This window comes from Polyodon spathula, chromosome 19, assembly GCF_017654505.1.
Source record: "Polyodon spathula isolate WHYD16114869_AA chromosome 19, ASM1765450v1, whole genome shotgun sequence".
In the NCBI taxonomy this organism is placed as follows: Eukaryota; Metazoa; Chordata; class Actinopteri; order Acipenseriformes; family Polyodontidae; genus Polyodon; species Polyodon spathula.
Genome location: NC_054552.1, coordinates 6370497 through 6384067, shown reverse-complemented (window position 1 = coordinate 6384067; position 13571 = coordinate 6370497).

The window sequence follows — 13571 nt, the reverse complement described above, 5'->3', positions numbered from 1 at the left end:
TAAAATCCGTCGGTGGAACAGAGAGAATGCCGTCTCAGAGTTGGTTATACGATATTTAGTCTGGGGTATGTTTAAAAGAATGTAAATTGCTGGGATTTACAGCAGTCCCTCTGCTAGATCACTTGCTCATCTGGGCACTAGACTCGACCATTTGACAAGTAAATAATGAAACCCTTGGATTTATAAAAGAAGAATAAAATACCGGTATTTGAGAAACAGCAATAGAAAACAAAAATAAATAAGAGGACTGTTTTAAAGAAAGTAAGAATTACCAAATGATATGCAAAATGGAAGCGCAGCACATCTTTGAACTGAAATTTGAGAAAATATAAACACTGACATTTTTTTTTTTTTTTTTTAAATATTAAACTTCCTTTTTCACTTACAGTTGCTTGAAGTAATTCCATTTTTCTAGTACCGCTTACAGAAAGGGGTCAAGGTCAAAATGAAAGGAATTTGTATAGACAGAGGGTATCAAAATAACATTAATTACAAATGTTAGCTTTTGGCAGTTTTTTGACGATGTAAGTTTTCTTAAACGTTGTCAGCCCGTTGCTTTTTGTACAGTATGTACACATCTTTAAGCTTGTTTTCTATTTTGAATTATTGCATAGGTGTGTTGCTTGGCTAGCCACTGAATAAAACTGATTATTAGGTTGTGTGTGTGCAGAAAACTGGAATGTGACAATAAATAAACAATGTAATGTATTTAATGCATTTAAAATAAACTGCAAGCCCTTTAGAATAACAGGAGAGAAGATTTCTAGAAAGCATTGCTCAGAATGTTAATTATGAACAGGGACAGCATTATTAACATGGTCAATAACAGGAATGATTATGAAATGCCTCATTAATTTATGTTTACTTCATCACAGGATTGTAATATAATATAATCTAGCAGGAAGTTAGCCATTAGTTCATTTCTAAAAATATTTCAATAATTTGCGGTAGGAGTGTTTCAAGAGACACGTGATGCGTTCAGCATTGTGTTGCAGACATTTAAAATGTGTCATTTCTAATCGGCGGTTGATGAATGAAGTGGGTTGGACTCGCTCACTGACACGAAATATATAGCGCTCTTTAACTGTCAGTCTGCAGCTGTTAGAATAAATTTGGCTCCTTCATTAACAAACAAAAAGCTGCAAAGTGTTTAAAATAATTGCAGTTTTAATATCTCGTTGTGTGTTGTTGTTAATTTTGTCACAATAGAAATGAATATAGAAAGCCAAGCCAATTGCCACAATATAAATAAATATGGAAAGCCAAGCCAAGTGCAAGACTACAATTCTCATAAAATTTTTCAAACACAAACACGACTTTTAAGCTTTCTGTGCATGAAACTGACCGCAACCCTCTCCCCCAACAAGGGTTTGTGATCTTGATGCAATATGACTTTTCATTATACATAACTTCTGTATCATCTATTTGCCACTGTTATGAACACATCTTTTCTAATTTCTGCGGCTCTGCTGTGACTTCTGGAACTCATCAATAGCTACCACTGCCAAATAAGGCCACGTGTATACTCTCTGCTTGGCATAAAAACATTATTTCCAAAAATTGCACAGCTTGAGCCAGAGCAAACAGAATTGTTTAAAGTTTTTTTGTTTTGTTTTGTTTTGTTTGTTTGTTTTATTTTGTCAGTTATCTGTTTGTTAGTAACATATCCTGATTACTGTGTCACAAACGCTTAAGAAAACAGTCCATTAAATATCTTGTTTACCTTGGTTCCTCTCCGGTGTTATAAATCAAGATCTGTATTGTTTCTTCTTGCAGTGTGTTTGATTGATGTGTGACAGCTCAAGCGCCTCTAAAAGGGATTGATTTGATTGCCAGAAAACAGCACTTCTGCTGATCAATCGTATGTTTCTAAGATTAATAATTGCATCCTCTGGATGATATTAATAATTACATCCAATGGCTGATGTGCTTCTGTCAGAATAGTTTGTAGCACCGGAACATTACTGACTCAATCGTAAACAAGAGAAAATATAGGGGAGGGCAGAAAAATGTAGCAAAAAAGGTGACCTTGTACTGTGTTGAAAACTGGATGTCGTGGGTCAGTTTCGCTGCCAGCACTAAGCAAACTATTTTTTTTTTTTTGTTGTACAATATTTTAAGATAAAACGATAAAGTTTAGTAGAAATCAACTCAGCAAATTGACATATGCTTGAAAGAAACGTGTTATTTTCTTTTTTGTATGGAAGTGAATTGGATTTAGTAGACTGCTACCTAGACTTTCTTTGTAAAACTAGCCCCTGACCGCTGTCCCATTGTATACTTGATCCCCCCTATTCTTCAAATCAATGACGTGAAGAACATGTGATTGTGACAATGTGAGTTACGCGTGGTTCAGGTCATGTATCTATAGTACACAGGTGTTTCAGTGGATTGTCCGCCGCCTGTACTTCAATAATAGAACACTAGGTGGCAGAATTGCACTTCAACAGGCTATACAGTTAAGTTCTTCGGTTCCGCAGTAACTTTTATTGAATTGCAGTTCAGGTGACACGCTTTAGTGAAAAGTAATTTTCAGAGATATGGTCATTTCAGACTTACAAACAAACCCGGGGTTCTACTGTATATATTGTTGAATATTGAACACCCACTCAACCTGTCCAATCGTTTTTACACGTTACATTCATTAAGAGGCTTGTTAAATCGTTTGTGGTTTGGTTTATTATGTGGCAGAACAATGAACCCACTGAGTCATGAACTTGCACAACACCTGCTTTAAATGGTCTGTATTCTTGTTTGCAATTGCACTTTCTCTACGTGTAGAACGTGTTCAAAAAAATAGAAATAAATAAAAGATTATTCCTGTAAACCACCAATCGGATCACCACGTGTACGTGAAGCGAGTGAGGTAATGGCATGCCTGAACTGCAGGGGCAGAATTAGTGTTCATTCCGTAACACTGTTATTTGAGAACTATGTACAGCAACATGACATAAACAGACTGGGTTCCAAAATGTGTTTTAATTCTACTACAATGCATTCTAGTTAATTTGTGCAGATAAAGTGGTTTTAGAGAAGTGCTCGTCTGACTTCTGCCAGTATTGTAACCCCAGAACAAAATGGGTGAGCTGATTGGTGGTTTATATCAGCTATATATGGTTTGGTCTTTTATATATCGCGTTTCTTTTACACGCATGCTTATATAAGTTTCTACCACCCCTTAATCAATTGCCAATCGTTGAATAGCTGTACAGAATACAGAAGAGTCTGTGTGAAAAAGCAGTCTTTTCAATGTTTGGCACACACAGAGCATCCTGTATACGTCATGTCCTGATCCCATGATCCCACTCCCCACCCCCCAATATGCGGTAGGTGATTTCCAGATTTGCCTTTCTTTCTTAGATGATAATCCCTGTTTTTCTAGCTGGGCTCAAACACTTTTTTTTTTTTTTTTTTTTTTTTTTTTTTAACATGCTTGATTTCCTCTTGCAAGCCAAGGTCAGTTAGGGTAAAGGCCCTTTGTCTCTTTTTAGGCTGTCCAGCTTTGTCTTTTATGTGCCAGCGATTATTAAATACTGTTTTACGTAATTTATTTCTCCACCCTGACACGTATTACAATTGTTCAAGCACAATCCTTACTGGCATACCAAGTTGTCTCCACACTGCCTCAAGAGCATGCATAGTTTTATGAGGTCTCCTCTCCCCACCCTGCGTCATGGGAGGTAAGGTTTTTTTTTTCTTCTTTATTTCCCATTAATGATTCAATCGGTAGAAAAGTGACCTTTCATGATTGCACCACGAATGACCATGGCTAAAGCCCGACCCACGCCTAATGAACAATTTGGGGGAATTTAAGCAAACTGTACCCTCAGCAACACGGTTTGTGTTATGTGTTTAGGGCATAATACCCATACGCACATTGCATTTCATTTGACATTACATATGACGACCAGTACTTTAAAACCTGAAAAGTGTGCAGACTTGGTAAGAATGCATTAATACTGTAACCTAATCACGCGTGATGATGACTAATGGTGTTGTAACAGTACAATCTTAAACGGGCTGCTGATGCGATTTTATGCATGTATTCCTGTCACATCTTATTGTGTCAGCAAAAATAAGGCATCCAGGGCAAGTCACGTGTTTCATTACAGCATGGCAGGTACTGTAAGAAGAAGCCGTGCTTTACCAAATTAGGTCGAGGCTGTGAGTCACAATTTAACAAATACTTGGGCAGTCGAGATTTAACTGAGCCACACGATTCCCGTTTTAGCTGGCTGGATTATCATGGTAAACTAATCCTGTGCCAGGTAGACAGTGTTAGGCGCAGGTGCGGTGATTCGCGTTTAATCATTCTTGCGAAACGATTGACACTGTTTGAAATCGTGCTGGTTAACAAGTACGCAACGAGTTTCAATTTGGCTTATCAAAAATCATTATCATTTTTTGTTTTTGCTGGTGCGCCTGTTTGCAAAACTCACAAATTGTTTTACCTGTCATTTGAACACAAGTCACTAACGTGGTTTAAAACTGAAATTTACTTTTTTTAATAGCCTAGTTTTCAGTTTTTTTTGGGGGGGGGGGTAATAACGTTTCTCTCACGCACGAAAAACAATTAATTAGCCTACTCTGCATTTATTTAGAAATGAAAGGTAAGCGAACACATTTTCCATTATTATTATTATTATTATTATTATTATTATTATATTATTATTATTATTATTATTATTGTTGTTGTTGTTGTTAAATAGTTTTTTCTCCACACATGAGGGCTTAGAGCAGTTGCCGCCACATTCGTAAGCATTGTGGAAACAGTTTTACTGTTTTTTCCAAGGGCTAGGCTACACCTAGTTTGTTACCTTGGGCACATTTTTAGAACTTACACAGCAAACTTGCATTAAGGTCATTCTGAAATTGCTCGTTATATTTAGAAGTGATGGTATTATTAGTTGTACATTTAACAATTAGAGCGGTTATGGGTACGTGTGACAAATATACTTTTTACTGGGCCCAGGCAATTTAGGAAAACCAAAGAAACACTATCTGAAATAAATTCCCAGTGATTTGCTTATCGAAGCTGTAACATATGTATTTTTTTTTTCATGTACTAAACAGGAAATGTACCCAAAATGAACGGTTTTGTAATACTTTTGGATAGGGTCTTTAGAATTTGAAAAAGCCAAATAAATAACTACACCGCGAGATCAACTTGCAAACTGGACTGAAATAAGTCTAATCAAAAAAAAAAACAAAAAAAACAAACCACTGACTGAGAATAAAGTTGAAAATTGTTTTGACAGTAAGTGATTTGTAATATGCACCCCTCTCTAGGGAACTGCGAACCAGTTGTGTGTGTATGTGTGTATATATGTATGTGTATATATATATATATATATATATATATATATATATATATATATATATATATACACACACACACACACACACACACACAATTGAGTGTCTGTATAGTCTGTGCTTGTCATTAAGCAATTATGATCTCCCCAAATGAAATGTACAAACCCTAACATTCCCTAATAAGTCAAGAATGTATCCCCTGCTGCCCTCACACCTGTAGTTTTGGATTCTTAATATCCGTAGAGTTTACTTGACTCTGTTCCACAAAATTTTCATCTGTAGCCTTCTTTCTGACTGTCTGGTAATGAGTTCATCTCTCACCGCTGCAGTTTTAGTTGGCCTAACATTCCCACCAGGGTGGTTTAGTAACAGTTTCTGCAGCACTCATTAATTTACTGAAACCTCCAAACCATTTGGGTTCAGTGTTGATTTATATGTAGGTTTCTGTACGACTAAATAATGAAAGCGAGTAATAATAATTTCTAATAAAAAGAAAAATATAAGATTGCAAGCATGTCCCATGAGCACACTCAAGGGTCTGGGACACACAGCACAATGGATGTTCCAGATGTCAGATTAATGGCGGGGAATGGCTGAGATTACCACTTGAACCACTAAACAAAATGTTTTTGACTTCATCATTTTAAAATGTATAAATAAACTGTCACTTTGGCACACTTGTATTAGTATTTACAAACATGTGACTGTTATTTATTGAACTTCCCTAGTTTTGTAGACATCCAGTACACTACTGTATGGGTTCAGAATTATTATTATTATTATTATTATTGAGTGCATGAAAATATATACAAGACATATATCCAAAGAAAGTAATGCACTTGACACACAGGCTTCTACTTTGTTAGAAAGTGGTTCTACTGTTCTTGTGAAAAACATGTTTTATAATTCAAGATTTTATGAGTCTTGGGCACTCATGAATTAGACATTGAATAGTATTAAAGATAAAGCCTCTTTTTAAATCTAATCTTAATCAGCATAGTGCTGGCCTAAATACCAACATCATTGACACCGATGCAGTTGGGTGTGGTCTGCTTTTCCAATAAGTTTATGATAAAGTACATTTTGAGATAAAGGTGGAGAAACCCTAAGCAAAAGGTCCAACGATTTGGCAATGCTGCTAAAAAAACATTTTAAATAGACATCCCAGATTGACATGAGTAGTGATTGTGTTGTGGTCAGTCTCACCCTGCCACTGTTTAGATTCACAAGCTGCAAAACAGGCTTCTGTGCAAGTGAATCCAGTGATGAAAACTGTGCACAAAAAAAACAGCATTCTCAAAAACAAGTTCACAGATGGTTAATTGCATCTGAATCCGTTTTTTAAAACTGACATTGTTTAAATTACTGTTGGATTGTATCAATGAAAACAGTCATTCTGAAAGCATTTTAAAGGGAGGGTCCTGCTGGACTAACGACACATGCAGCCTATGTGAATTTACATTGGAGCAGAAACTAGAAAAGAAAGACCAGCCTTGAACCTGAGGAAAGACTGAGTATTTTTTGAACATATTGCAGTATCTCCCACATTGGCCTGGTTTTGTATACATTTTGAAACTGCTTAAATATAAACCTTAAGGATAGGGTTAAGACATGTTGCAATATTATCAATAATCCTGACGCCATAGACGTTTTTATTGACACACGTTTCCAGCCATAAGTGTTCCCACAAGAATTTGATGGTATTCTTAACAGTGTTTCCAGTGGTCTCCAAGGTCCTTAAAATACAGCATATCTACAGTTACTTCATTGTCTAGTCTGGATTGATTGGTTGTTTTGTTTTAAGAGTATACCCACTTTTAGCAGATATTAATATGGTGAAGTTTAGTAGAGGTCAACGGTAGAACATCACAAAACATATGAACGAGAGGAAGGCATTCGACCCGTTAAGGTCGTCCAGTTTCTAGTTACTGATTGATATTAAAATACCAAAAATACCGGAGACAGATCCTGGCTGTCCAGTGGGGACTGAAAACGAGGGCACTGTATGTTCTTTTAAATGTCAGCATGTCCACCTTTGGATTGCCATGTGAACTTGCTTATGTTTAATTGAGTTAACACTGGGCAAGCCCAGAGTAGAATCTGTTCTGCATTCCCTGTAGAGCCATTGAGTTTGTACAAGAACATTGAAAAGAAAAGGCTCTATGCACATGTGTCAGAGCCCAAGTCAACTGTTTTTTTAGTCTAAATGACTCATTAAACACTGAACAAATATCAGTGGGTTTATCACTACTGGTGCAACCTAGTGCTTGGTAAAGGGGTGGTTACCTGCTAAATCTTAACAGCACTGGAGAAAGAAATGACCTAAAAAGGAGATAATGTTTTTTTTTTTTCCTTTCTCTTTGTTGCTGACCCTGAGCAGTTTAATAAGCCCTTCGTACACAGCCAGTCCAGTGAACTGTACCAGGAACCCTTTTCTTGTGGGTGGATGCTAATCCATAGCTTAGAGAGATGGCTAAATTGGGAAAGGAATTGTGCCTGTCCAGATGCTACAGCTACACCTGTTTATTGCAGTTAAATATGAGAAACAACAAAATGGCCAAAGTCCATCAAAGATTTTGCAGTTTATTTATTTATTACATTTTACAAAATAAAACGAACGTCTCTGGAATAGTTACTGCAAATAATAAATATATAACAAAACGTTTGCAGTTTAGCTTGGCTAAGAAGTTATAAATAACAGAGAATAATAATTTAAGCACTTGTATATGAACATAGTTTATGTCTTACTAATTCTCTGACTATCTAAAAGCAATTAGAAGCAAATTTGCACCACTGCTGGTAACCCCCATCAGAAAAAATAAACCATTGTAAAGTGGATTTATTTTTAATTGTTTACTTAACATTCAGTTATGCGTAAGCAAGACCATGTTTGAATAACTGTGGTCAAAAGTGAAATTTCTTATACATTTCTAATTGCTCAAATTCTTCATTGCTGATAGTAATTACTTGCAGTTTTCTTGTAAACATGCCACATAGAACAGTAAGACAAATGCTATTGCATTCAATGTTGAATATTTACAGTATTACAAGGATCACTTAAGATATTTATCTAATGAATGGAAAAAAATCCTGGACTAGGAATCCAAATACTCAGAAATCAGCACAGTATTTTTATTTGGGCACCGATTTAAATTGTTTTTGGAATGCGATGGTTTGAAGGTAGGGAAGTAGTGATGATCTAGCGGCATGGTCTAATTTAACCTTATCACTAAATAATGAATTACCAGTATAACTGCTGTATATTTCTGTCTATCCTTTCAAGGGGGGAGACATTCTCTTTATTTCCTTTATTGCCTTTTTCTTTCAGCTCTTTGCAGGTGTATTTCTTTTCACTGATGTTATTCTGTAACGGTTGGCTATCTGGGGTGCCAGGCAAATGCATAATCTACCATTTTTAATTGTCACCAAACCGCTGCTAGGATATAGTAATTCACTTTTCTATATGTGACACCATTACACCCTATATATGCCCAGGGAATAATAACTCTGTAATTGAGATATATAAACAGGACAGAGAAGGGAAAAACAGTTAAAGAAGCAGCACTAATGAACCATTCAGTCCTCAAGTTTCTTTATTACTCTCAAAGTAGCAAGCAGGCCTCTTGGTTACTGACCCAGGGATCTAACAAATGAAAATACTAGTCAATTACTGCAGTCTACCAATCACACTATTAACTAAACTGAGCCCAACAAATTATATTGCACATTATTATATATTGCACTTATATATTGAACCATTTACATATGAATATGTTTATACACACTTAATAAGCTCGTTATTACACATAAGTAGCTAACATATTGCACATAACGTTAATTAAAACAGTGAGCATGATAGATTAATTAACCATCAATTAAACAAATCTAATGATTGTCGCAAACCACCGAATTAAAAGCACAAGCAATATTTCAATTTCAAAATCTCAAGTGATCAATCATCATGATTTAAGACCATTCATTATGCTATATTGTTTCTAATTGTTGTCTTACCCAACACTATTCTTAACTTGCAATATTCAATAAAACTAAAGTCAATGGCTTACCTATGCTATGCAAATATAAATAATAAAGCTATATAGCATAACTAATAAGGCTGCAATGCATTGCAATGCATTAAACAAATTACACTTTCATAACATGTAACCCAGTACAGAATATATTCATTAAATGTTGCGCAAGAGTTCCAGCACGTTTATCCAAAGCAGCAGGAGAGATGAAAGAAGAAATAAAATGCATCTGGGCGTAAAAACGAGTCACAGTAAATTTCCATTAGCGTTAAAGCAATTAAGCTGGTAGTATGTTCTCCTTTTCCACCGTAATCAAATCAGCATAAAAGTTAAGATAGTTCAATGAAAAAACGATTGTCCCGATTAGGAAACACTAATAGTAGAAATTAGATTCGGCAGCAACACGTCTCCACAGCTCACTCGAATAATTAGTTATTTCTTCCTTCACTGTATTCTATAAAACATCCAACAGCCATGCTTGAAAAAATAAACAAAGAACAGGTAAACTTCTTGTCTTCAATAACGTGCCGCCATATTTTCAAAACTGCTTTCTCAATCTCTCTCTCTTGCTCAGCTCATATCTCCCGCAACACACCTCTCGCACAACTTCCTTCCGTCATGCAGCAGTGCTAGCTTTATATCCCTGTCCTGCAATCCAAACGTTACGTAATTATTATTATTATTATTATTTTTCTTAAAAGACAGCAAGTAAAATATAGCTAGACAAACCGACACATTTACCTATCGTCACAGTTATTGTTTCTTGCAATAGTGCTATATCGAGAGAATGCTATTATAAAAACATCACATAACTAGAAATAAACTAAGGGGTCTGTTTTAATGATCTATGTTGTGGAATTTATTTGACATCCTATAATAGAAAAATAAACTATAACATAAAGTGGAGGGCAATTCAGGGCAGCAGTATTTAAAGCCAGCGCAATTGATATCATTAAAATGGACCCCAGAATGCTTATGTAACCCCCCGTCCCCCATCCCCCGCTCTCTATGTGTGTTTAAGCTTTTACCTTTTCATATTGTTTTATAAACAAGAGCTCAGTAAATCTGCCCCATTATGCTCGCTGTACTTGCTCTCAAGTGGTTCTCTGTTACGTTTCACAGTGTGTTTAAGCCAGTGTTAATAACTCCCAGATCGCCCGCGTGGCCTTGACCGGAGCTGCTGTTCTTGTGCCCTAGGGTCAACCGAGCTTGGCCTGCTGGTAGAGCTTAATTTCACTTCCCAGCAGCCCTACTGCAGCTTTCATTTGACACAAATGTGCACCCTGGCTTTGGAATGCCAGACTTTCCCATTATCTCAAGCCTGCTAAGTCTCTACAAACCTTCACCACCAATTTACAACAGTGCTCCAGTGGTACTGATTGGGACAGTACCAGCAGTGCTTCAGTGGTACTGATTGGGACAGTACCACCAGTGCTTCACTTTCTGCGTCCGCTGTTATTTAATACAGTGTTGAAAGGAATGTAACGTTTGTAAAATATTAATGCACAAGTACTGCTTTCTATTCTAAATGTATAGTGCAGGTTAAATGATAAAAGGCATGGTTTAAATCCTGATGACAGGTTTAGCAGACTTCAATTAGCATAATCATGGACTCTAAGCTAATACTCGGTAGTCCAGGATTAGTGGTAATCGGGGTCTGTGAGTCCAAACGTTCCAAGTGTATTAAATGTAGACTTACAGCTTCAGTCTCAATAGAGATTAAAAGCAGAGGTCCAATGTATATCAGGGGTTGTCTTCACAGGGCACTTTGTGGCCAGTTCAGTTTTGTAATCGGCTTCACTGAAGAGGTGGTTGTGTTTGTAGGGGTATAAAACTTTCATCAACACAGATCTGTTAGACACGGTATTAAATAGGTGGTAGCACCAAATAGTCAAGTAGAAAAGTGACAGTCAACCACAGAAACTGGTAGTCGACTAACCGCCCACTTCAATAGGCAAGCAGTATGAGCAACAGGAATATTTGTGTGTTTTTGTGTACTGGTAGTACTAGCACAGTTGATATTTGAATTGTATTCAGCTGTTGGCATTAAACAAAGTGATTGTGAAGTGTGTGGTTTCAGATGGACCGAAGTGCAGTTGCGGTTGCAATCGATGACATCATAATGACATTTTAGAATGTTAATAAAACATTTTTCAAAGATTCTGTGCTGCTTTAAAGCAGTTTAAAAAAAACTGTACGTACACAAATTGAGCACCAGGCATGGCTATATATGTTAAGTGACGATTATACGACTGGCAAATAAGTAGTGTTTCTACCCCTAGTAATAAGTCCCTCGCAAGTTGCTACAGTGATGTAAATCTGGTCAAATCAAAACAGATCCACTCCGGTTGTTTTTGATTTTCAAACGCTTGCTTGCTGAGCCTGTTTTATAAACCTTGGCTATGACTAATGCATTACAATGTACAGGTCCTCTTGGACACAAGAATGCCATTGATAGGGGTACCATAGCAACGCCAGCAGACATGCTACAACACGATCACTGTTGTAAAAATCTATCGTTAACTTTGTATCTTGATCTTGGGGAATGTAAAGAAAGTTTAAATAAGCGGACTGATTCATTCATTCATTCCTCGGACAAAATAATGTATAAACATTATTAAACATATGTTCACCCTAATAATTACCAATAGAATAAAGAACCATTAAGAATCATTATAAGTTTAAATCATAACCTATACTTAAACTTATTCGCTAATCCTAAAAGTTCCAAGCTGAAAAGAAGCAGTTCTTAAAATGTTTACTTCATAGGGAGTGGTAGCTTTGTGGTTATATCTGGTGCCCTAAAGACAAATTCAACCTGCTACTGGAATTCCTCATTAATGTCAATTCAAACTTCATAGATTCAATTGAATAAATTGTGTGTTTCTGACAGTTCGAGTGTATCTCAGCAACAGGATATCAATGATCAGTGTCACGCTTCTTTAAGGAAAGGCTGACTTCCCAGAGGTCAGCCAGTCAATATACTATCGGTACAGTGACACAGAAACTCAAAAACACAACGCAGGTAGTGAGGCAGGATGGGGGCTTATTTCTAAAGCCATGCAAACTGATCTTTTTCTGTGTTACTTTGGATAATGTATCCTTTGGTCTGCAGTGCTGTTTACACAATGAAAATGTGCAGTATGGCAGTGAGGACGTGTTGAACTCCAGTCTACCTTGCTTTGTGTTCTTAGTGTACTGTGGTAAGCCGAGCGTAAGGAGACGTTCCAAGAGCGATTACAAATACAAAAGAACAAGCTGTTAAGTGTCAAGTTCAGTAAAAGCAAGGCTGTTGGCATTCGTGTTCATGTTTAGCCGTATTCTTCTGTCAAACAGGTGATGAGCAAGTCCGACCATTCAGGGTTTTGGCAATGGCGGAATGTAGAAGGCAAGAACATTTTAAGGATTTATCAAATCTTAAATATGTAAGATGTAAACCCAATCTTTCTGTTATGGGGTATAATGTGTGTGGCAGTGGGTAAAGGAACTTCCAGTCAGTAGGTTGAGAGAAATGAAAACTGCAATGGTGCATGCAACTGGAACTTAGGCCATTTATCTCCCTTGCCTTGTGCGTCACTGGTAAGAATGTACAGTGTTCATCCACTGTGCGTGACTTGAAGTATTGTCTTAATGTATACTCTGTCCAAAGGACAGAATGCATTAATATGCATATTATTAGTGTTTTACTGTTTTCCGTTGTACTGTAATGAGGAGGCATGTCCTATTGAATTTTTATTACGGCAAAAATGAAATTAAGCTGTAAATACACCTTATGGAAATGCACCCGTTTCATATTTTACTTTGACTGTTTTTACTGTTGGTCTTTTTCAGGAATAAGAAGATGGGATCTTCAGAAAGAATGGTCTGCTTGCCATCACCAGAAATGATCATTCCTCAAGATCACAGGCATGGGCTAATTCTGCACTTGAAGTTTTTAATCTCTTCAGTGCACACTTCTGTATCATGCTTTCCAGACCTTACTAAAATGTACCATTTAACACAGTGTAATTGTCCTTTGTAGTGAAGCAGGATCCCTGCACAGAATCCCTGTGGTGTTCTCTTTGCATTGCAGCTAGTTAGCTGGTTGTTCGATACGTTGTGTTTAGTATGTAGTTCAGGATATTACTTTTTTTTTTTAATTTAGTAATCGCCAATTATTTTATTATTTTCTCCCAATTTGGCATAACCAATTATTTTTAGATTCAGCTCACCACTACCACCCCTGCG